We start from the raw sequence: 25,657 nt of genomic DNA on the forward strand, positions 1-25,657 counted from the left end.
TGAGAATTGCACTTGGTTTTATTTAGAGGTGGTTCTTCAGTTTGAAGGTTCTCCTTGAATTCAAAAGCTTGTTAGTGCTCTGCTGCTTCTCCATAAGCTCCAAGTCTCTTCTCTTTGTTTAAATACAGGAGAGCAATGTTTTCAAAGGGAGGGAAGGGGGTGAGAAAGAAGTGTGGGTGCTCCTCTGAGATCGAGCCGATCCATTTTTATCTTGTTATATATCATTTTTACTTAATGCTGTTATATTATTTCAGCTGTGCTTGGATTTCAGATTCGATGCAGATATGAAGTTGCTATAACAACATGATGATTCATATAATGCTAGCAACAATCTGCCAGGATTTATTTTTCTATCATGACGACTTAGATCTTTTTGGTGGGGATTTCTGTCTATTTTCAGATAGACCGCGCCATTAGCTTGCTGCAGTGATTTGCTTTGGATTACCTGGATTTAAGGTAATCTGTACCTTTTGTAACAGACCCAGAGATCTCAAAGCACTTTACAAAGGTCAGTACTGTCGTGCCAGATTTAGGATGGGAGACGAAGGCATGGGGATGCAGGACTGGCCCAAACACCTTCAGCGTGTCAGGCGTGCAACCACGGCATGTGGCACCACGTACCTTTGCTTAGGTGGTTGGTTCTTCATCTCGTTCCTTCCTGCAAGGGTAGAGCTGATGCACTGGTGACTTCTGAGGTCCTCCTGATCCATGTCCTTTAAAAAAGTAGAGAGGCACAAGTTAAGAGCTCTTGAATTTCTCCTGGACAGATATTGTCAGGATCTTTTTTACCACCTAAAGGTCTTCTGAAGTCACTGAGCAGTTATGGGGTAGATCCAGAAGGTTTGTTTAATAAATCTGTTCCTTTTTTTTATTATTTTATTGTTTAAATTGCAGTCAGTGATAACAAAAATGCTTTTTTTTGGGTCTTTTAATAGAAAAAAAGGTCCAGAATTAAAGATGACTGATTGTTCCGTGGAAGATGGCACATCACACAGAAATATCTACTGCATGCCGGGTTTTAAACTGCTTCTCCTTTGCAAAGAGCAGTCGTGATGGGAAATGTTTCAAGGTACCTCTGAAGACTTTTGTCAGCTTCTCAGTTCAAATCTGAAACTTAAGCGATGGAAATAAATGCCTTCGGCATCCCAAAGCCTCACGCCAAGAGCTCTCCTCTTCTCTCTTTTCTCCCCTAATGTTGAGAATTTCAGATAACACCTCTGCAAATAGACCAATGTGCCCCAGCACCTTTTTTTTGAGTTTTGGGTTTTTCCAGTATTAAAGATGAGATTTTTTTTTTGTTTTGGGTTGGGTTGGGTTTTTTTCTTTCCCCTAAAGGAAACCTTTTCTTTTCCTGCTAACAAATCGAGGAGTACTTGATGTTTGTTTGTTTGGGTGTTTTTTTCTTCATGTAGAGCTGTAGCAGGACTCGATGCCTTTTGGGAAAGCACTGTTCCGCCTTACAAAGTCCCATGCTGATCTGAAAACCATCCAGAGGTGGTAACGTGCATTCGTCCAGCCTGCGTGTTGAGCTGGCTTCTCTTTGTCTTGCCCAACAACTGGAATTCAGTTAATCCTGTAAAAAGGTCTGGGCTTTCTGTCTCGCCTAATTGTGTTAAATTGCATTGGTATCCTAAAGAGAATGACTGGGAGAGGATGTTGAAGCCTTAGATGCATTTTTAAATTCATAAATGTCATCAGTGGAGTCTAAAGCATCAGATAACTGACTCTAAAGTCCTTGCTGAAATGCACTGTTGTCTTTACATCTTTGAGAGTCGTCTTCCCCTGCGCTGACTCTCCAGATCCTACACGCGTTGCTGTCGGCTGTATTAGGGGTAAGGAGGAATCATGACTGAGAAAACAGCCGGTGTTGGAAATGTGCCATGGGGGCTGTAATATCTGTACACCATCGAGTGAATTTTGTAATTTTGCAGGAGCTCATGTTCTGACACCTGACGTTGCTGCCGTGGTAGGACTTTTGTTGCAGAGCAAGAAGCTGTTTTCAGATCTGTCCTCCTGCATCGGAGGAAGCATCTTCTGCTGGTGCCTCTGTGGATGTGCCTTACCAGTCCCCACTCCACTTTTTCAACATTTGGATATTTGGGGACCACAATAAAAATGCAGTAAAAGTGGAGGCAATGGAAAATATATGCCAGTAAATTGTAACTTTTTCTGGAGATGTGTTCCAAAAAGTTTAAAGCTCATGAAGCAGGCAAACCAGCATAGTATGAGATATTGCAGGCATCACCAAGGGATGTTGCCATCACTTTGTCCCTAGGCATAGTTTTTATCCCTTGACCACACTGATCATTCTGACCTGATCCCACACAGCCTCTTCCATGCATCTCCGCTGTGCACAGGATGAGGACCTTCTCGTTTGGCTTGGTGGCTCCTTAGATGCTCCCTTGGATGCCGCGATGGAGCAGAGGAAACCTGTTCATCCCATCTGGGAAAGTCCTGCAATTCTAGCTTCTGGTTCTTGGTACTCTTGCTTCTTCTTGCCTTGTCTGTTTTTTCTGACCGACACGTTACAGCGCTGTGCTGGTGGTGGTTAGTGTGATACCGGTGGCCAGGGACAGAAGACAGTGTCTCACCCAGCTACTTGGGTGCACGTGTGGATGTCTGTGATGGGTAGAAGACAACTCTTCCTTTGAGTCATGCAATTCCTATTTCCTTCTATAGGCTGGTAAAATCAGTTGAGGGACAGGGAGGGAAGAAATGGAAAGTGTCTCGGTATTGCAGCAACCACTCCTCCGTGGCGGTTATTTTAGCAGCAGTTTGCATCTCAATTTCAACCTCAAAATATGCATCAAGTGCAGGCAGCTGTGTTTGCTGAGCCAGAAGACGTCTGAGATGGCGTCAGTTTTCTTGCTGTGGTCCTGATAGTATGAGGAGCCACAAAGGAATTGTCAACCAATTGGCGAGGGAGGTAACGTGAAAAAAATCTGTTGAGGTGGGCAGCAAGATCTTGGAAACTCCTTAACTTGCCATATTGGTTCCTGGTTGTTGACCAGGGTTTTCACAATGGGACACTGACTGCCTTGAGGGCTGTGGGTCTTTATCTGTCCCGAGACTCCCTGTTACAGAGCTGCTCATCTCAGCTAGAGTTTCAGAGTCCTAAAGCCAGGCGTAGCATGGCTATCAGGGTTTTGCTGTGGTCTGGTAGGGCAGCGTTACGCGTCTTGGCCCAATACCTCTCTACAGGGTAAGCAGTTGATGTGCATGGTGGGTGGAGATGCTTTCACAGATGGTTCTCAGGAGCTCTTTCTACTTAGGGATGCCCAACCTTGTGACGTGTCATGGTGTTGTAGCCCCCAAACTCTGTGTTTGCTCCCACCTGCTCCTTGGGATTTTTACTAGTAAGGTAATTTCAGTTTTCTCCTGGCTTCTAGTTTTACTTCTCTTACATCGGTGTGGTGGCAAAGCTAGAACATGCTAGAACAGGCATGAGCGGTGGAACTGGAGCCCTGCTTTGAAGTCTGGTAGCAGCAGAGCAATGCTGTTGCTCCTGCTGCAAGTGCAGTTTTCCATTAGCTCTTTCAGCTGTCAGGAGTCTCTTGACATGACTCAGGGAAGTTTCCACATGAGGAATTTCAGGGAATGCAGCGAGGCCGGGTGTACATTTTAATTTTAGTTCTGCATGACGGAAGATGCTTGCGAGCCCATCATATTAATTTCAAAAGCTCTTTGGTTATTTTGCTGGAATAATACAGTGGGTTGACTGGGGAATAAGAAAGCAGAGCAGGAATTTGGGGAACAGTTAAACCAACCATGCAGACATAAGTTAGCCCACACAGCCTGTCAGTATCCACCTGCATATCTTCCTTGACCCTGTTCCTACCCCTAGGAGAGAGGTTTTGACCCAGAAAGATCTTTGCATCCTCAGTCTTTTGATCTGTAGTTACTGGATTGGAAAGACTCCAGTTGTCCAGGTCTCTAGCTCAGACATCTTCCACTGGTCCCATCTGCTAATTCATCCTCTAAGAGAAACAGAGTCGATGTCATGCCAGCAGGAACTGTCGTAAGTGATTTTCATGTCGAGTGCTTGGGCATGGCATAGAGGAAGGCATGGAGAATTCCCAGAAAGGCAGCTGAGTAATGGAAGGTGATGGGTCCAGATGGAGCAGAGATCTTCAGAAAAAGGCTTTTTTTCCTCACCTCCGGTTTCCATGCAACTGAGCTTTGACAGCATTAAAACTTCAGGTAACCTCCTTGTGGAAGCCTTTGCGTGCTCAAAAGGAGGAGCTGGTTGCAATCCACTTATGCAATATCATTCTGGGAGGAACGTGTCATTGGTACAGACAGTTGGTCCTTGCACTGCGTGTAGGACCATGCGCGACGATGCGAGGTGGCCCAGCAGCGAGGATCTGAATGTTGGAGTGAGGAAGCCCGAATTGGTCTCTCCACATCAAAAGTGTTGTTAAGAATAGAGGTGTACCGGGCAGTGTCTTTGAATGTTGATTTGTCTTGATGCTGACCTGGTTTCCACCCCAGAGGCTCTTTAAGTTTTAGGGAGGATATGGTGTACGTCTTGGTTGTGTTGCAGCTTCGGGACGTTCCTGGAAGCCCACCAGACAAACTCCTAGCTAGCAGCCGTATTGGACATTGTACAAGTGAGATGCAATCTGTGCCTTCATCTCATGATTTTTGTTTTTTTTTTTTTTTTTTTTTAAATAAATACTGTGTTTGTGTGCTTGGATGGCATTTTCCATTCAAAAAGGGAGGGCAGGAATGAACGTATCACCCACATCCAAGGTGCTGGGCACGTAACTCGGGAGAATTATTCATAAAACTGCAACCTCATTATCCAACTATGAAGGATTTCTTCCACCAATTTCCTCAGTCTGGCCACAATCCTGAAATTAAGCTCACCTAAACAGTCAGTAGCATTTCCTCTATCAATGCAGGCAGAAATCATTTCGTTTCATGGCTGAATGCTTCAGACAAAGAAGAAAAAAAAAGGAAAAGAAAAAAGAGCCCAAAGTATAATACTTAAGTGAGTGCATATTTTGGGGGTTTTAGGAAATCATGTCTCCTTTGCAATTCCAAGCAGATGATGGTGCAGTCCATCCCCTGGAAGCTGGAGGATGGATTACCATTGACGTTGTCACTGTAGCATCTATCGGCATATAGGGGTTGAAATTCATTGCGACTTTGTTGGCCTCATTAGAGCTGCTCTTCTTCCTGCCATCTGAAGCTTTGGTGTGCAGTGTTTCCAGCCTCCCTCCCTTTCTTGTTGAATCTTAACGCGTTTCCGTCCGTCATCTCCCGCACCAGGTTTCCTGCTCCCAGTCCTTGGCCGTCACCGCAAATGGCCGGCGTTACCCTTGGGCACACTCATCCTGGCTGAACGACGGGATGCTTTTCACAACGTTTGCTTTCCAGATGGATCGTCCCTCTCCGAGTCTGCTGTTTTTGCTCTTCTGGGGAAAACACGGCTGTCCTGGGGTTTGTTTTGCACGCACAAGCGTAGGTGGAGCAGATTGGAGAAGACTCAGAGCACCTGGGTGACTGGTGAGCTGGGTGGTTGAGGTGGTTTCCCTCTGTAAACATCTCAGGAGGAGGGGATAGCTTACCCTTTTGGGTAGCAGATGGGATCTGGAGTTACTGTGCCTTTGTGGGCACTTAGAGGACGAGCTGATTTTTGGATCTGGTGGTTTGGGAGAGCCTGTGTGAGGCTTCAGGCTCTCTTAAGTGCATGCTCCTGTATTTCTTTCTCCTGATGGAGAATCACTTGGGTTTTAGCTGCTCTTAGCACTGCCTTGCAGTAAACGGGGATGGTGAGCGTGTGAGCATTGAAATTCAGATCTAAGTGCATCTCTTGCTGATGGTAAGATTCAGAAACCCAGCGGTCTCGTAGGTGCTCTTCATCATAGTCTTCCTAAATTTCTGTTCCTGGAGTGGAAGAGGCTGGCAGCTGAAGTCATGAATTCCCAGCTTTCAGCCCCTACTGCTTGTTTTCCTTCCTAAAGAAAGGAGGTGAATTAAAGGTGCTTTGGGATGCCCAGCAGAAAAAGCATCCTTATACGTAGAGCGGTGATGGTGTCGCTCAAGAAGAAGTCGGACCTAGGATGTCCTGGGCGATAGAAGGCAAACTGACAGGCCGCACATCGCCTTGTCCTGGCGTTAATCTCTAAGCAGCTGATCACATCTCTTCTGTCAGCTGCTAGCTATGGTTGGACGCTTTTTAAAAGTTTCCGTTTGCCCCACGGGCTAGGTTTACCTAACCTAGAGGAGACAAAAGCTCTCTTGGGGATGTCCCAGGTGTACAGTGCTGAAGGATGAGGTGGGGTACCCAGATTACCACTCGTCTGCTAATGAAGACTGTGGCCGATGAAGGGGGAGGACTGAGCTGAGTTGCCCGATGGTGATTTTCATAGCTTAAACGGTCAGGTGGTTGGGAATTACGTCCTCTAGCTGCCACAACTCAATAAGATCAATGTTTACGAAACAACACCTCGCACGATTTGATCCAAATCTTGATTAAACCTCTAGGCTGGTTGTCCCTAGCCTGAAGCGCTCGGTAACACGTATATTTGTGGTGCTACCTTTTGATGCTTCTCGCAGCCAGCAACACGAAGCTGCTGATGCAGGAGGGGAAAGTCTGCTGTCACAGTGTGTAACTGGCTTGGTGTGTTTGCACGGAGGTCACCGAAGGCTGGGATTGCTGCTCCGGGCAGATACGAATCATTGCTGCAATTTTATCTCTGAATTTTTCTGGCTGGGGAAATTGCATCTTTTTTTTTTTTCTTTTTTTTTTTTTTTTTTTTTCTTAAGGAGCTTTATATCTAGAGCATGCATATATAGGAAGTATATAGCTTGTATGTAAGATGTCTTTATTAATACCTGAAAAATATTACTGTATTCAGCAAATGGTGAACAGAGTAGTATAGGAGACAAACGCAGCGTGTGAAGAAGGGCTTCCTCGCTGGCGTTAATTGAACAAAGCAAGTAGGTGCATTAATTAAAAGGCCTTTCGTGATAACAGACTGATGAATGGACACTGCGTTTTCTTTGTAATGGAGTAAATTAGGAAATACTGCATACTTAATAGCTGCTGCAAGGTAGATGGATATGTTAAGGAACCCGCGAATTATCTGGCTAATGCTCATCTTGCATCATCTGAGTGTCTGCAGGTAAATCCGTATAGCTTGTGGGCGCAGTTCTCTGTTGCAACTCAAAAGCTGCCCGGTGCTCCGTGTTTGCACGACGTGCCTCTCGGGGTTGCACCAACACTTTTTCCTTGCAGGAGAATCGGGTGCTTTTATAGCCAAGAGGAGTTGTGTTTCTAGAAGGACAGTCCTTAGAATAAAAGCTAAAAATGGAAGTTCTTGCAAGGTGGGGGGGTGTGTATGTGTATGTAAGCAAGCGCGAGAGATAAACAACCTGCCGGTGAGAAATGTGAAGATCTTGATTCAGCAGGGCTCTCCATGTTCTCTCAAATTTGACATAAACTGAAATACCTAACTGGATTGTGGCCAGAGTGTTCCTCCCACGGCAGCTTTAGGATCCTAAAGAAGGCAGGACAGTTAAATCAGTGATTTCCCTTTCCCATCACAGGTTTTAATTTGTTATTTTTCACAGGTATCTTGCAACCAATTATAACCCTCCTCTGCTAATCTGGAAATCTTAAAACCCTATAGCAGCTTTAGAGCTTCATGTCCCCTCTCTCTTAAAAATAAGATGCTGTTCCCATGCTCAGCAGTGATATTTTGAGGAATCAACGCTTGTTTTTTTACCTGTTCCTACAGCCCAGCGCAGAGACAGCGGGGTTGTTGCCGGACACCAGAGCTCATGGTGTTGACGGTGTCCATGTTCTTAGGCGTGATAGTGAAATAGTTTTCTTCCCGGTACTAATCAGTTGTCTCACTTTTCCTTCCAGATTAGAAGAAAGTCTTGTGTGACCGGGGAAGCAGTTGGTAAGAGCATCTCTGCAGGAGAGGGTCACCTGCACGTGGAAAGATGTGGCTCAGGCAGATACGAATAAAATTTTGCCATTGAGAAGTGGTTATTTTTTCAAGGCTTTCATTTATAGAAATGAATTCACCCTCTTTTGGACTGAGTTATGAAAAGGAAGAGATGGTTTTTGAAAGTTTTGAGCTCCTTCTTCTCTAAAATAAAGCCTTCCTGAACAGGCCTTTTATTCCTTCAAAGCTCTCCTCAAGCTATAACCCTGCCAGTAGTATTGTTTTAAATGCCTGTGCTAACGTGATTAGAAATACCACTTATCTAACTCAATTAAAAAGCCACCTGTTTACCTACTCGGGCATAGCTGGTGGTCTGGCTAGTTGTCTTTTTTCACTCCCACATCCTTGATTTTTGTGCCAAACTAGGCTGTACACAACCGTCCTACGGAAAAGCTAGCGAGCAGGATTTGGTGCTGTGCTGCTTTTCTGCGTGCTGATCCGAAGGTGAGCTGGGGAGGGAGTCCCTGTGCGTCATGCCTGAGCTTCCCTCATACAGAGAGCAACCCTATCCAGGAGATGTCTCGGAGCTGTGGCCGTATTTTTGTGTTCTCGCCGTGTTGTCATTGTGCTGGTCCTTGGATGGTTTCGTGTCTTTGATCTCTGGAGCTAGCTATGCACAGAAAAAAAATGCAGTATGGAGACTGGCGGGGTTTTGAAACACGGGTGCTTAAATATGCCATGCAGAATTAGAATTATAGAATAGTTTGGGTTGGAAGGGACCTTTAAAAGTCATCTCGTCCAGCCCTCCTTCAGTGAGCAGGGACATCTTCAACTAGACTGGCTTGCTCAGAGCCCCGTCCAACCTGACCTTGAATGTTCCCAGGGATGGGACATCAACCACCTCTCTGGGCAACGTGCGTTAGTGTTTCACGTCCCTCATCGTAGAAAATTCCTTCCTTATATCTAGTCTGAATCTACCCTCTTTGACTTTAAAAGCATTACCCCTTGTCCTGTCGCTACAGACCCTATGAAAAAGTCTGTCCCCAAATTTTCTGAAATCACTGAGAACCATATTGTTCTGTAGGTCTTCAGGTTTAACTTCGTGTTCCTCCTCTTTGAAGCTCTTGCCAGGGTGACTAAAGCCTTGTTGGTCTCCTGTGCAGCGTGAAAGCCAAGCAGGGGAGTGCTGGTCCCATGCCACGCTGGTGGGATGTGTGTGCATCCCTTGGGTGCTCACTGTTCCACTCCCAGGGGATGTGCTTATCTGCTCCAGCAGCAGATTCACAAGTGGCAGCTCCATTCTTGGGCAGGATAGCCGAAGCCAAGCTCCATTGGCTTTTCCTGGGACTATTCTTTCATTTTCCCCTCCCATCTGGTTTACCTCCAGTTGGAGGTGTAGGGACCTGCCGTGGGTTTGCATGACTCCTCCGTGGTGTCCCTTGAGACAGCAACTCTGATTCATCACCTGCAAGGCTCGTTTTTGGGGAGAGAGCAGAGCTTTGAGTAATTTCCACGTAACCTGCGGCAGCACCGGCGCTGAATCAGTGTGACGGATGCTCCTTTTGATACGGATGATGTTTCCCTAAATATCAGTGCTCATTGCCCCTGGATCTCCTTGCAGCAGTACTGAGTAAAGAGCATTAGTGGTATTACTGCTGTCCTGAATAGTCCCCCAGCACTACGTTTGGCTGGAGAAAGATAACGTAAATTGTCCTACAAGGATCTGGGCTGAAAACTAGAGGATTTGGCTTTCAGTACAAGCTAGTTGTGCCTTAAAACAAATTTTACTGAAGGCATCTTTTCTCAGCTTTATAGCTTTCCCTTTCCATTTCTTGCTTCGATGTGCAGTTTCTCCTTTGTGGCAGAAAGGACCAGCTGCGTGGGAATGTGGCCTCTGGGAGCTGCCTGGACCGATGGGTTAGAAAGCTGTAGCTGACCAGGTAGTGGGGCAGACTGCGTTAGCGGTGAGGGAGGAAATAACTGTGGTGGCATCTCTGTATCTCTGACCCGTCTTGCTCTTGCTGGACCTGGAGTCACGAGCCTGGTGCAGGGCATTGTTTGGTGGTGTGAATTATGAAGAACGCCAAACGTGATGAATGTGAAAGTCCCTTTTTCACTTTGAAGGATGTGTTGATGGTGTCACCCAAGGCAGGGTCAAGATATTTATCTCCCACCAGCTGCTGTAACGGTCCCTGGCTGTGTTGACAGTGTCTTGGCCTCTGTTGATTTGTTGACTTGTCCAACTTTGTTTCTGTGGTGTCCTTGTGCTCTTGGCCAGTTGCTGATCACCCTCTCCTCACTCTGTGTGTACCGTGGGTCTGGTGCTCTGCCCATGTAGATGCTGCATGATGAGGAAAGTGGATGGAATTGTTTGGGGAGGGTCACCCCAGCTGCAAGTTGGGCATGACGTGCTCTTGAAAGCCTCGTTGTTTGGTAGTCACATGTTGGCCCTTTGGGAGCAAAGCTACAGGAGGACATCTCTTCCAGCAAAGAGGTTATATCTGTGTTCAGGTTTGTTATTTTTCACCTCCCGATACCCTTAAAGTCCAAGCAGCAGAGGTTTTTTTAGCTCCTCGATTCTCCCCACCCAGGATCTGCGCTGAGCGAGCACTGGTGAAGGCACTGTTGCTGGAAGGGGTGTACAGGGTGCAAGCACAGCACGCTCCCTGGCCCCAGCCTGCTTCATCCACGTGGCCAAGCATTTGCCAGAGGTTGCTGAGATCCAGAGAGGCCACTCTATGCTAAGTACACCAGCAGGTCCTCCCTGGGGACATCGTTCAACTGGCCTGACCCATGCCTCAGCCACCCAGGCGACGCAAGTGAGAGGTTGACTGGGGCTAAGCCTGCGCCCGGATTCGTGTCCGGGTGGGATCAGTGAGCATCAGCTTTGGTGCTCAAACTTTTCTTGTGTGACCAACTGTTTTTCTTTCTTCTCGTCTCTGACTGGTCATCCGTGCTTTCATGTAGAGGAACGGTGATTGGAAAAACTGTGTTTATATCAGTGCATAAAATTACATGTGCATGAGAACAACTTTATATAAGATACCTTTATTTGCTAAAGCAAACAGTGTCATAACATGCATGTGTTGGTTCCCTTCGTGTGCTTAGGTCCTTGCTAGATCTTGTTGCATTTCCTCCTTATCCCTGTCCTTCTGGTCTTTGCAGGTGTCGCTGTTGAACCTCACGAATGCTGTTTTCCACGTGGGTACTGGGTTTGTCTTCAGGGGTGCCGAGGAATGGGCACGCTATTTGTCCAAGAGCACGTACAAGAGCTACTGATGTGGGCTTGCTGGTGAACTTGGGTTGCTGTTGCTCCTCTCCCAGCATGCTGCTCTGTATCCTCATGTGTGGTTCCTGGCTGTGATGTTGCTCTGTGGGATGCTGGGTGAAAAGCTGGCTGGACCCAAAGAGTTGTGGTGAACAGAGTTACATCCAGTTGGTGGCCAGTCACAAGTGGTGTTCCCCAGGGCTCAGTACTGGGCCAGTTCTCTTTAATATCTTTATCAACAATCTGGATGAGGGGATCGAGTGCACCCTCAGTAAGTTTGCAGATGACACTAAGTTGTGCGGGAGGGTAGGTAGGCTCTATAGAGGAATCTGGACAGGCTGGATCCATGGGCTGAGGCCAATGGTATGAAATTCAACAGTGCTCAGTGCTGGGTCCTGCACTTGGGTCACAACAACCCCAGGCAACGCTACAGGCTTGGGGCAGAGTGGCTGGAAAGCTGCCTGATGGAAAAGGACCTGGGGGTGTTGGTCAACAGTGGGCTGAATGTGAGCCAGCAGTGTGCCCAGGTGGCCAGGAAGGCCAACAGCATCCTGACTTGTATCAGAAATAGTGTGGCCAGCAGGACGAGGGCAGTGATCGTCCCCCTGTACTCAGCACTGGTGAGGCCTCACCTCGAGTGCTGTGTTCAGTTTTGGGCCTCTCACCACAAGAAGGACATTGAGGTGCTGGAGCGTGTCCAGAGAAGGGCAACAAAGCTGGTGAAGGGTCTGGAGCACAAGCCTGAAGAGAAGCGGCTGAGGGAACTGGGGTTGTTTAGCCTGGAGAAAAGGAGGCTGAGGGGAGACCTGATCGCTCTCTAGAACTACCTGAAAGGAGGTTGTGGTGAGGTGGGTGTTGGTCTCTTCTCCCCAGTAACAATTCATAGGACAAGAGGAAATGGCCTCAAGTTGTGCCAGGGGAGGTTTAGATTGGATATTAGGAAAAATTTCTTCACCAAAAGGGTTGTCACTCTGGAACAGGCTGCCCAGGGAAGTGGTGGAGTCACCATCCCTGGAGGTATTTAAAAGATGTGTAGATGTGGTGCTTAGGGACATGGTTTAGTGGTTGGACTTGGCAGTGCTAGGTTAATGGTTGGACTTGATGATCTTAAAGGTCTTTTCCAACCTAAATGATTCTATGATTGATTCTATGCTGTTCAGTGTGCATGGAAGGGGAGAGGAGCCATTGTGCAACATCCTCGTGCAGCTGTCCCGGCTGTCAGCATGTGTTCTAAACGAATTGGACCCAAAGAAAGCTGCTCCCTGGGTGGCGGGATAATTTGGTACGTACCCATGCCTGCCTTTGCACGTCCTGGTGTTTAGCATGCAGTACACCATCCACCTTACAGCAACGGGCAATGTCGCCAGGCTGTCAGCATATTTTGTGTTTTCTCAAACCAGTTTCTTGGCCAATGTTTCAGCAGTGGGGTGGTTTCTGGCCAGATTTCACCCGTGTGGTGGTCCCTGCTCAGTGCCTCCACAAAGCCTGCAGCTCCTGTCTTGCTGCTTTTTTCTCCTGCGTCTCAACGCTTGCATTCTTGCAGGCGAACAAGTTAACTGCCGCATCGTTCTTGTAGCAAACCCTCCTCGAAGTGACAACCGTGGGCTAAAGCGTGTTGATGTGGTGTGTTAGGATTGCTAATTCCCTGGGCCGTCGTCCTAATCTCTTCAACGTTGAAAGAGATTGAAGAGCGTTGCCGCTCTGAGCTTCCTCGGTTGTCTTTCTTGAGAAACGCCGCCTCCAAGTAACCTGGGATCTGCACAAATTCCCCGGTCTTCCCCAAAGGAGTAGGAAGGTGTTCTCCCACGTCAGCAATGTGGTTTTGGTTTGGCAGAGCAGAGCGTGCAGCTAGAGGGAAAGCTTTCCGTGTTTGGATGCGAACGTTGCTGTCTGACTGCGGGAGGTGTCTACCGCGCACCGCATGCGAAGAGGGTTTCTTGTGTTTTGGGAATGCTCCTCAGATGGGGAGAACCTGGGGTTTAAGGAAGGATTTTTTTGGTGGTTTTTTTTGGTTTTTTTTTTTTTTTTGAGATGCGGGGCGATACAAGGAAGTGAAATTCTAATTATTGCAGTAGCCATCGCTAGGGACAGCTCCTGGATGTTGGTCAGCTTCAAAAATGAGCTTAATCTCCACCACTTATTAAGAGATTAATGAGAGCTTTCCTGTGCTGTGCAGGTGTTTGGACAAAACACCGGCACCTGAAAATGCATCAACTATGGAAATCCAACGTTGTTCACCCTCCCGCAGCATCATGAGTCTGGTGGTGGCTGCCACCATCGCCTGTTTTCCAGCCTATCAATGTCCTCTTTGGCAGCTGGAGTGGGATGGGGGAAAGACGAGAGTGTCCTTACCCTCCTGCTATCGAATGGCTCCCAGCTTCAGGGTGGGATGCTATGACGGGGTTGATGACTTAGCTTTATTTCTTTATGTGTCCATTTTTTAAAGAAGAAGGATTAATTTTTCTCTTTTGACCTGGAATTTACAGAATCTCAGGCTCCACAATCAAGAGCAGGTGCCTCCTTGTCTTAAAAGCAAAGACATCTGTGCAACCACCTTAGTTTCTGCAGCGCGCTGCCAATGAATCCGTCCTGCGTCAGACCAGACTTTTTGGCTGCAGCCTCTGTTTTTCAGGGCACATCAGCGTATTTTGAATTATCTGCATCCCTGGGCCTCACGACTTTTCTCTTCGCTCCCCGTTGCCAGCTTTGGATTTTTTTTTTGGTGTTTTAAAAACACCTCCTTCCCACGCGGGCAGGTTTCTGTGCTGGTTTGGGACGGCAGCCAGCGTTTCTACAGCTGCTGCCTTGAGCATTGTGCAAGGTTTCTCCAAAAGAGGCAAATCCAGATGTCCCCCCCATTTATGTATTTATTTATTTATTTTTAAAGCAGCGAGGAGGAAGCTGATGTGAGTTACTTATGCTTTTAGACATCCAAAAGGCCGAGTGTATTTTATCTTTTAGTTGAACGGGGTGGCAGCTCTCCAGCAGATTCCAGGTTATTTTATGGAGCTGTGGTGAGGATCTTTCCTCTTTTTTTGTCCTCCCCTCTCACAGCATGCGAGGATGGAGATGCCGTGTGCGGGGTGGTGTTAGAGCGCGTGCTCTGAGGGATGTGGATCGCAAGGATGAAGAACTGGGTGTAGGTTTGGAGGAGGATTTTGTTGGCAGCTACAGCGCAGAGGAAAGGGAGTCTGGCAGTGATTGCACAGGAATGGTCTCCAGAACTGAAAAAAATACTGATATAGCATCAAAGAGTAAGACAAGGAAACTCTTTGGCACTATCCAAATCTGTCATTACACTAATTCCAAGGGAAAGGACATCACCCTTCTCTAAAATGGGAATCTTTCTCTGAAAATTGAAATGCAGGGGAAACTTTGAAATTCTTGGTGACTTCCTAACCCCACTCCTCTTCCAGCCAGGTGCAACCTATAGCAGGGAAGGAGAGATTGTAAAGTCAAGCAGGGAAAAGATACTGAAAAGGAGAGGCAATGACATGGCGCTTGTCATTGAGGGAGGTAATTTCTGCAGTTGAAGACGGTTTGAATCAGTGTTTGCTGTTTTAAGGTGTTTCCGCAGGTTGGCTCGCGTCATCGGTCCTTGTTTCGTCTACAATATAGTTACCTGAGATGATCTACTCTGGCTTAAGCTGGCCAGCTGGGAAGGATCTTGTTTTGGAAACTTTGGAGTTAGAAGCATATTTTGAATTAGAAAGAAATTTGCTCTATCTGTTTTGAGAGAGCAGCTGGGAAGCAAAATAAAGAAATCCTTCATTTATTTTTTTTTTTAAAGGAACAAAAAAAATAAATAAATACAGAAAGAAATATAGAAAACCTGCAAACAGAGAGTTGAAAAGGCTCAACTTCAGTGCTGTTGCATGTGAATATTATTCTGAAGCCCTTGTTGGGACCAAAGCATCTTTGCCGAATGCGAAATATTGTCTGTGCCCGCCAGCGTTGCTGCTTCTCAACAAGGTGCAGTTGTTCAGTAAGTAGCTACAATTTTGGGGGAAAATATCTAGAAGTGATTAAAAAGTAATTTAAAATATCTGTGCTTTCCCATTAAGCTTTTGCCAGTGGCATTAAACAGTCTGTTTCTTCCCCTGTGCTTATAACAAGCCTATTGTCACGCTGTAGGGATTTTTATGATAAAAAAATAACATTGTGTATCGACCAAAGCTCAGTTAACTAAAGCAAGTGGAAGACCTCCCTTGGCAAACAACAGCCTGCGGCTGGGGATGTCGATTTCTCTAGGGATTAGTAAATTTGGCATATTAGTGTATTTTTAAATAGCCTCATACCCTCACGGTGCCAGTTAGGGAAAGGATGCTATTTCCATTCTTTCCTTGCCTCTTAAAATGAACCAGGAAAACCATGTGTTAGATACTTTTATTTCTTCCAATTGCAATAGAGCAATAATCAAAAAGAAAAAAAAAAAAGGGCAGTGAGCAGTTGGGGCAGACTGTGGAGCTGGGGGGATACAGGTGTGTTAATTCTTTCCTTCGTCTGAAAAATTCCTACTTTGCCCGTTATAGGAAAAACAAGGTTGCAGCTCCAAAAGCGTTTGCCATGTGTTTGTACGCATGTAGTAATAATGTCAGTGGTATAAGTTATAACGTAAGAGCTTGCGTGAGGAGCTTGAAAATGCTCAAAACCCCCCTGGATGGGATCTGGAGATGCTGTTTTCATTTGAGCAACCTGGTCTAGTGGAGGGTGTCCCTGCCCATGGCAGGGGTGTTGGAATTGGATGATCTTTGAGGTCCCTTCCAACCCAAACCATTCTGTGACTCTATGAGTATTTAAAGCAACTTTTGGGTCACATTTTTTCACAGCCCTCTTGGCCTCTGCTTGATGTTGTGTTTTTCCAAACCACACGCTAACTCAATGGAGTCTCTGTGGAGTGAATTGTTTCTTAGAGTCAGCTAGATCTTGTTGGTGGAGATGGACTTTGTGAGACATGATGGGTGTCCTAAATAAAGCAGTCTGCAGGACCGGGCTCAGAGATTGTCCCCAGTGACCGCTGTCTTCAATCTGGAGAAGACTCTGGACTTCAGCTCCATGGGATTCCTTGGACATTCTGTCCTTGAACCTCTTCTGTTGAGAAAAGTTGGCTGAAGGCAACAGATGCTTCATTATAAGCATTGACATCCCTATTGTCTGTTACAGTAAATGGGTATTTTCCATATGCCAATGGCTTGAGGTCTCATTTTCAGATATCATCCCAAAGCCTTTTTTTTTCCTCTTCTCTCTTTGCTTCCCTAAATAATACCTGAAGGAAGAAAAAAAAACAACCCAACAACTTAAGAGGGTGTTGTCATAGCTGGTATGCAAGGTGCTATAAAACAAGGCTGTGTTGGACAGCATTGCTCATCCCGTCGGTGCAGCCGTTGGTTGGTTTGTTGGCTGCCAGCCTGCGAGCACTTCCTGGCAGTTTGGTCCTTTGGCCAGAGCTACTTTTCTAGTTAATGAAATCTGAGGACTGTTATGCTGAAATGCTGTCCTCCTCCACCAGTGCTCCCCTCTCTTGCCCTTATTTCTTCTTTGGACTTGTGCTTTCTTCTTAGGACAGGGAGACTTCCCAGTGTCTACGGTGAGGAGAAGTGAAAGCAGATTGAACAAAGAAACTCAACGCTGGAAAGCTCTACCAGACATGAAAACCTATTCTTGCACAATGGTGGTTCCCAAATACTTCTGAACCTCCAGCACATGTTGTTGAGCCGTGCTTCCATGATGGATACCCATTGGGCTGTGCTGGACATGGAATTGAACGCCATGGGAGATTTTTTTGGAAGATGACAGTCGAAATGCTCTTTGTCTGATCTGCAGTTTGCCCAGACCTGCTCTGTAAAGGCTGATGGCCTTGGCTGGGCTAAGTGGTCTAGTTGGCATAATTTCTCTTTCCTCTCACAACCACTTTCATGTATGGCATCTCCAATAAAGAGCTCAAATTGTCTTCTAAGAACCGTGTTTACAATAAGCCATGTAACCTCTACTGCTGCTGCAGGGTAGCCATAATATAAACAAACCATGGGACTTTACTGTCTAAATTAGCAGGTGATTGCATACGGTGAAAGAGGAATAGGGGTGGGGGGAGGAGAATCTATAGGCTGATGGGTTATTTGCAATATAGTCTAATAATTTTATGTTGTAATCCAATTATAAGAGAACAAGGGGAGGCAAAAAATTGGGTAGTAATCAGAGGGGCTGACTCATGGTATTGAAAGGATAAATAATCTTCTCCTTCAGAAAAAAAAAAGTGTGTTTTGAAATTGCTTTTGAAAGTTAATATTTACAGGACTGAAAACTGATAGACTTTCTATTATGTCATAACTAACGTTGACAGCAAAGAGCTTTCTGACTCTGTCACACCCAGTTAAATCAGATTTGCAATGCTGTGATAGGGTTTGTAAGTAGCTAATGTTAGCCAAGGGGAAGTGTGCTGGCAGAGATCTGTGCGATGAACCCACCTGCAATTTTCCCTTGTTTTCTGCAGTAGCATATCCCTCTAATGAGCATAAAACAAACAAAAAAATGAGCATAAAAAAAGTCATGACCTGGATAAAGCTAACCTTGACTTTTCTGTCTTCTGTGATTAAGTTCTTCTGTGGCTTTTTGTCATGTTTCTTGCTGCACATGTTCTGAGGAAACACTGAGCTTTGGTATAAAATACAACCCTGTGTTTGTCTAAAAACTCTCGATCTGTTGACTTAATTACACCTTTATATTAATATATTAAATATATGGGTCCAGCAGACCTTTAGATAACGTAATAGCTTTACTAGTGGCACTTAATCTCATTCCTGAGCAGAGGTGTAAGCTATAGGGCTGCTTTGTTTCTAAGTGCACATGGTTGAGCTTTTCAGTGCCACTGCTCAAATGGAAAAGTGGGAGGGTTTGTCCCATCTAGAAACACAGCAGTGAGCATGTAAGAGGAAGAATTAGGAAAAAAGTCTTGGGTTTCAGACAAGAGTATCCACTATCTAATTTTTCAGTTGGCAAGAGTTTGGCATTCTCCTGGATCTTCTTGCAGTTAGTGAATTTTTAAACTTCTTGGCATGGTCTCATTTTCCTACATGTCCTCAGCCAGCATCTTGGATATCTTGTGATTGGGGTTATGATCAAGGCAGACGTATCTCAAGTTATGTCTTTGTGATTGTATCTACAGGTCCAGATCTTCATGCTCTTCTTGTTGGATTAGCCCAGCTCACGGGAAATAACTGAGCCGTTAATAGAGCATTAATTCATCAGGTGCATGTTCATCCACTGGTGCTTAAATGTGTCTTCAGTATGGCCAAGCTGAAAGTATCATTGTTGCAGCATTGAAAAAAATCTTTTGTTGAAAAGATGTCCTGGTCTGCTTGACCTCTTCCATGTTTGTGATGGACCTGGGTCCATCGCTTGTTGGAGAACCTTGCTGGTTCTCAGCCTGCAAAGAAGCTCCTTTCCTGACCTAGAAATGGAGCCCTTGCATTAGCCATTCACCACGCATAGTCTGATGAGGCGTATTAAAAACTACACAGAACTTTAATCGGGTTTTAAACACTATAGCTCCTTGCCAGCGCTGCACTCAGTGTGAGGGAAGCAGCTCTTGGCAGTGGTGGATGAGGGCAGCTGTTCTGCCTGGATGTCTGTGGCAAAGTGCTATTTTATGAACTCCTTTCCTTTTGGCTAGCAGCAGCGCGTGCTCCAAGAGTTTAATTTTGCTCAGCCTCCGTGATATGTTGAACCTGGTGTTGCTTGGCTCCGTGTTGGAGGTGCTTTATCTTCTCCAGCTGAGGAAGAACGGGCTGAGTGAGGTTGGACGTGCTGAGGGAGATGCCCCAAGTTGGACATGTAGCTGAAGCCACCACCCACATTTGGACACCCAGGCATCTGCTCATCGCCAGCATGAGCCCGGAAGGACTGTCCACCCCTGATGCTTCCCTTCAAACACTGGCACAATGCACAACGGTCTCTTGTTTTCTAACTTTCTGCCTGCGTATCACAACTTGGCCTCTGCTGCCTCGCAGTTGGACACAACATAAATTTATATAGAGGAGGAAAGAACCCAACTCCCGTTGAGGTCTAAGGCTCTGGATTTTTAATTTTTCTGAACAAATTTCTGCTTTGCAGGCCTCTGATCATTGTCCAGTCTTCCCTGTGTGCTCAGTAGAGATGTCTGGGCAATAGCCTTGTTTTTCTTGGCTCTTTGCCCAAAGAAATTCATGAGCCTCTAGGGTGTTGGGGAAAGAGAAGCTGGAATTTATGACCTTAAGTTTCAGTGCCCAAAAACTGGAGGGATGCTGCTGTTTGGTATGAATATATGCAAGCATCCTTGGGTGCATCTGTAGTACTGCTGTGGCTGTTGCCTGTGCGGTGCAACTTCATCACCTGGACATGCTGGTGGGGGTGCCCATCATTAATGTCCATCATCTCACATTGGTTTAATCTACATTTTGCTCTTCCTGTTGAGTTGGGGTGTGGTGGATGGTTTGCTGACCCTTTACATGTGGGTGCGCCTGTAGCAGGACTGTTTTGGGTTGCTGATTCATGGTTGGGCATTGCTCTGGCTGTTAGTAGGACGAGCTGTAGAGAGCTGTGTGAAGTGGCAGCCCACAGCTTTGATGTTTTCTCCTACTGGAGCTCTATTTGAGACCTTTCTGTATGACTTTGGGTCTTTGGGCAAGCTGCTATAGCTGTGCCGTGCAGCTGTACTCTTAGCTGTAGGGAACAGCTGTTGATAGGGCACCGTTTTGAAATATTCACATTTAATAGCAATTCAAGGCATGGCTGAGCTCTGAAATGCCACAGAGAATCTAAACAGTGGAAATGGAGTGACAACATAGCTAAAACTTTTGGGCTTTTGTTCTTACTGAGCTACCTGGCTTTTGTATGTTGACTGGTCTGCTTGCTTGGACTGCTGACATTCATCTCCTCTCTTGATTGTCAAATTCAAGGTAGTGGAAATGTTAATCCTGAACACGTTTACACTGCAAAGAATGATCTTCTGGTAAAAGCATATATAGAAGCTCTCTTATAAATCTGTTTAGGTCTGAAGAACAAATCTGTACATGATGCTGTTCATGTTTGCTCATCTTATGCTATGAAGTCCCATCCCACTAGGCTGTGGCAGCTCGTTTGTGTTGTCTCCTCCATCTACAGAACCTGCACAAGACAACTTCAGAGGATCCTCCTCTTCCTTAGGTCATGGAACAGGGCTCCCATTGGGATCGAGGGGGTTTAGTGGTCATATGTGGTGTGTGGGAAGAATTGCCTGACTTCCTACCACACCTCCAGTCTGGGCTAGTCAACATCCCCTTGTTTGGACTTGCCAAAGGCCATAGACATCTCTGAGATATCCCCTCAACAGTTTGGAACATGGAGATATCCTTTATTGTCCTTTATTTCCAGGCCGTAACTGTGTAGGATCTAAGCCATAATCACAATGCCTTGATGTTTTAAGCAACTAACTCATTCTCCTTGATCTCCTGTATGTACTGTCACGTCTGCCTGTCAGGGTGTTCCCTGCTGAATTGGGGCTCCATGTTGCTACCAGATTTTCTGGTCCCCTTTCAAAATACCACCTTCTCTCCTTCTCCTCTACCTTCTATTTGCATGACCTTACAGCTGTTTCTTTTTTTTTTTTTTTTTTTTTTTTGGTGGCTTTTCCGAGAGCTTAGACTCTCCTTTGTTCTTCTTTCAAGTCCAGTTCAGTCTGGTTGAGGAAGAGCTGGAGGCAAAGTTGCTGTCACTTTCTGAAGTTTGTCCTCTGTGTCCAGGACACATTTGTAAATGGTGACATTTTGCTGGCTCCATGCTACGTCGTGAGCAGCAGAGCTGTCCTGCCCATGCAAACTCAGCAACATCTTGCTAAACCTGTCCTGGCATCATTTACCTGTTAAAAACTGTTTGAGAATCACTGTGTGGTCGGTAGGGTAGGGGAAAAGTCTCAATACAGAGACAATGGATGGCAGAGATTCCTCTGCCAGTAGTGAATGTGGAGTGTCAAGGAGGGACAAAACCCTGACCGGTGTCTTGCGGTTCTCCAGAGTGTTTTCTCTATTAGTGCATCTGATGGAGCTGAAGGAAATATTTTTTGTTAAGTGATGGTCCGTTTTGGTAAGATCTGCCATAGGAAGGGGAACAGGGCTTGACTTGAAATATCTTCTATGAGGGCTAACATCTTCAGTGGAACATTTTTCTGTCCCACATCTTTTTTTTTTATTGCTTTTTGGATGGATGGACTGAGGGACAAATGATGGATATCATGTGCTCCCAAGTCAGCAGCGAACTTGGAATAGTATGCTAAGTTTGGTCATCTAATTCTGGAATTAAATTCTTCTAGTCCCAGGACACTGCAATTGAGTGATGCTCTGACTCTTGGGTGATGCTCCAACTCTGGTTCTTCTATCACAGAGAAGGACACAGCCTATAAAAATGTCCCAGCTGCTCTAGGTGGAGTCTGAGCATGTCTTAATAGTGCTCTCCCACCCAAAAAAAGCATGTCAGGTTCATGGTGGCACATTCGATGTGTCTACATGCACCATTGAGCATCTGACCTCTAGTGCTCTTCTGCAGAAATATTTTGTCAGGATTCCCCCCCCTGCAATGATTTGATGAACCATGTGCGAACTTCAGAGGCATTTGATTGAATGATAAAATTTACCTCTGAAATGGAGTTTTTGTGTGTGAACAAACCTGTGTTGGGATAGTTGGAAGGAAAGCTCATACTACCACCAAAGTCTTTAAAACCATAAACCTGCTATCCTTCCTTCACCCCAGTGTCTCAGGTGTGCCAAGCTTGAAAGCTAGAAACCTCTCTCTGACTGCACAGTAGACACAACATGGCAAATATATTTTTGGAAAATGAAGAACAATTGCTATGTTACTGTCGTGGTTTAGGCCCAGCCGGTAGCTGGGTGCCACGCGGCCGCTCACTCACCCCTTCCCCAGCGGGATGGGGAGGAGAACTATAACAAAAGGCTTGGGTCGAGATAAGGACAGGGAGAGATCACTCACTAATTACCGTCACGAGCAAAACAGACTGAATGTAGAGAGGAGATTCATCTAATTTATTACTAGGCAAAACAGAGTAGAGGAATGAGAAATAAAATCAAGTCTTAAAACACCTCCCCCCACCCCTCCCATCTTCCCGGGCTCAACTTCACTCCCGGCTTCAACCTTCCCCCCCTCAGCGGCACAGGGGGACGGGGAATGGGGGTTGCGGTCAGTTCAGCACACATTGTCTCTGCCGCTTCTTTGTCCTCAGGGGGAGGACTCCTCTCAACGTTCCCCTGCTCCAACATGAGTCTCTCCCACGGGGTGCAGACCTTCAGGAGCAAACTGCTCCAGCGTGGGGTCCCCCACAGGGTCACAAGTCCTGCCAGCAAACCTGCCCTGGCGTGGGCTCCCCTCTTCACGGGTCCACCGGTCCTGCCAGGAGCTTGCTCCAGCGTGGGCTTCCCACGGGCCACAGCCTCCTTCAGGTGCCTCCACCTGCTCCGGCGTGGGGTCCTCCACGGGCTGCAGGTGGAATCTCTACACCCCCTCATCCTTCCTCCATGGGCTGCAGGGGGACAGCCTGCTTCACCATGGCCTTCACCACGGGCTGCAGGGGGATCTCTGCTCCGGCGCCTGGAGCTCCTCCTGCCCCTCCATCTGCACTGACCTTGGTGTCTGCAGAGTTTCTTACATCTTCTCACTCCTCTCTCCTGCTGCAAAAGCTCTTTCTAAGTGTTTTTTTTTCCTTCTTAAATAAGTTATCACAGAGGCGCTGATTGGCTTGGCCTTGGCCAGGGGTGGGCCCGTCTTAGAGCCGGCTGGCATTGGCTCTGTCAGACACAGGGGGAGCTTCTAGCAGCTTCTCACAGAAGCCACCCCTGTAGCCCCTCCCGCTACCAAAACCTTGCCACACAAAACGCAACACAGTTACTGAAGGGAAAAAACCCCTCCTGATGCTACGTTAGTGAAGGAAATCCCATTGTTGCCTTTTTTTTTTTTTTTCCCCTCCCAGAAGCAACAGAATTTACTACACTGTTAATGTGCTGAAAGAAAACTGCAATAAATTAGTCCCTGTAGCCAATCATACTTGTACTACAGAAATGCTCATATTTATGAGAGTGGTCAAACATGCAGTAGTGTCCAGAGATGTATGGCAGTGTTTACAATAGACCATAGCACTGTATGATTTATCACAGTGCACTACATAGCAGGCTATAATGTGCATTGTAATTAGTGTAATGTACCTTGTAATAGCTGTGAAATAAATTTTGCACTGAAGCTTTCAGCCCCAAAACACAGGATCTAATGCAGATTCCAAAGACAGAGGCGGGGGGAAAAATCATCTAACATCGTAATGGCCTTCAGGTGAAGTATGAAGTACGTGAATACATAATCCGTAAGGTTCAAGTTTGGGGGCAAAATGTTGGTAACCCTTACATTGGGCACCCGTTTTCTTCCATGAAATGGAGCTTTTTCTTTGCCCCATGGGCTCACTCTTTCTGTGCCAACCCAGGTAGGACTGGGAAGTGCTTACTGATTAATTAATTAGCCAGCCCCACGTCTTTGCTTGCATCTTCTTGCTGTGGCTCTTTTTAGCACTTGGTAGTTTTGGAGAGAGGATGACTGAAGAACACGTTTCGAAGCTCTGTGAGCACCTTCTAGTTGCTTTTCTCTGTTGCAGCTGGTATTTAAGTGTACTGAAAAACATCCTTTTCAGGTGGGAGTGGGTCTCCACGTGGACTTCTAGAACATCTTCTGGCGCATTGCTGAATGATGCAGCCAAAATCAGCATTTTGGGTTTTTTTTACTCTTGGAGGATCTGTAGGACTGTCAAGTACTAATGTTCACGGTTCATGGACAAGGGAACTGGCTCCTGAAGGGTTTTTGCTGTGAAGTGGTGTCAAGAAGGGATAAACTCGGACCTTTGAGCTTTGCTTCCCAACTGAGGTGCCCTGTGAGTGCTTGGGAAAGAAGTTTCCTAGTTGATATAGGATGGAATTTATTTTATTACTTGCTATCTTGCTATCTTGTATAAAGGCATGCTTCACTTTATAAGGAACCTTTATTATTCAAATCCTTATTAGGACAGAATTTCATTTTTGGGCCTATTGCTGTGGGTTTTTTTTCTTTTTTCTTTCTTTCTTGTCTCACTATCTGGCTTTCGCTCCATAGATCATGAGTATTTGATTGGGGGTGGAAGAGTCAAACCAAAGCAAATTTATTTTGTCTGTCAAACTTCCTCTTTGTAATATTCTTCTCTATGTAAAAGATGACACAAAATCAATCTCCTGGTTAACTTCGCCGTTTTGCTTGCGGCAGCTTTTGTTCAATGATCATTATTTTTTGTTTGGTTGCATTTTATTCTCTAATGTGTTTTCAAATACATCATCAAATAACAATACTTGCGAAGGAGGAGATCCTCCTTCCATTTGAAGGTCTGAGTGCAGACGTGAATTCATACGGCCTTTTCCTAACCTTTTGTGATCATGTTGTACTGCATTTTTTTAGTCAGGGATACCAGGGGAAGGAGTTGAGTGACAGTCAAGAATGAAGAACAAGGATATTATATTGCAGAATGGGAGGTGGCTTCTATGTTCTTTTCCAAGCAATAAATTTGTGAAAGCTTCTTCCAAATATTCTTTAGTTTGTGCTCTGATTCTGTTAACTTTTCTTTCCCATCCCGCTGCTCTTCTTTCACCTTTTCAGATTCTCTGTCTTCTTTGTCATGCACTGTGAAAGCAGATGCATGGTTGCAAATGAAGTGAACCGAAATATGAATTCTTAAAACTACTGTTCTACTGATGTAATTCATTTTTTCCTGCCTGCTTTAATTCAATACAAGTTCTTCCATGCTGTCATTTTTAATTTTAATAGACTTTTTGAGAGCCTTTCTATTTGTAGAGTTTCTGATTCGGGGGGGGGGGGAGAAAAAAAAAAGAAAAAAAAAGTGCGGATACCACTGAGGTTCTAACCTGAACTGAATGAACTAGTCTCTTAATATATTTTATAGTCAAGACTTTGCAGGACCTTCTCATTTCCTCCCGCATAATAAGTACTAAATGTTAACTTCATGATTTAAGGTATTAATCTGTAAAGACTGAGGAAAGTGATTTTTACTGAGAGAGCATTGGAGAACCAACTGATGGCAAAGGGTGATGGACGGGAGGACTTGGAGCCAAAGTGAGCCCCACCAGCAAGAAGACACAGAAGCCGGTGATTTAACCCTCAGTTGGTTTATTGGAAGGTCATTTTTCACATAAAAGTTCAAATCATTGAATTTTAAGCCCAAACTCAGTGAAGGACCTAAATATGAATCTGAACATGAGTCAGCAGACAGTCATTGTGCCAGAGAAGATCAACCACTTCCCATGTTAATAAACTCATAGCCAGCAGGTCTGAGGAAATGATCCTTCCCCTCTGTTTGACAATTGTGAGACTGTGTTTGGACATAGTGTCCAGTTTTGGGCTTCCCAGTGCAATAAGTCTTGAAGGACTTTCAGAGGAGGCC

General features: G+C 45.7%; 1 protein-coding gene across 10 annotated transcripts in view; it reads left to right on the forward strand.

Moving 5' to 3' along the window:
- Positions 1-25,657, forward strand: part of TSNARE1 (t-SNARE domain containing 1) — a 498,360-nt gene that overhangs the window by 40,793 nt on the left and 431,910 nt on the right. For 2 of the 10 annotated variants that reach the window (XM_054816243.1, XM_054816244.1), the window contains one exon: positions 7,880-7,916. The exons of the other annotated variants lie outside the window; for them this stretch is intronic. The gene's annotated coding sequence lies outside the window, so the exon portion shown is untranslated. The remainder of the gene's footprint in view (positions 1-7,879; positions 7,917-25,657) is intronic. 10 annotated transcript variants of the gene reach the window in all.

This window comes from Grus americana, chromosome 2 (genome assembly GCF_028858705.1).
Source record: "Grus americana isolate bGruAme1 chromosome 2, bGruAme1.mat, whole genome shotgun sequence".
NCBI lineage: Eukaryota > Metazoa > Chordata > Aves > Gruiformes > Gruidae > Grus > Grus americana.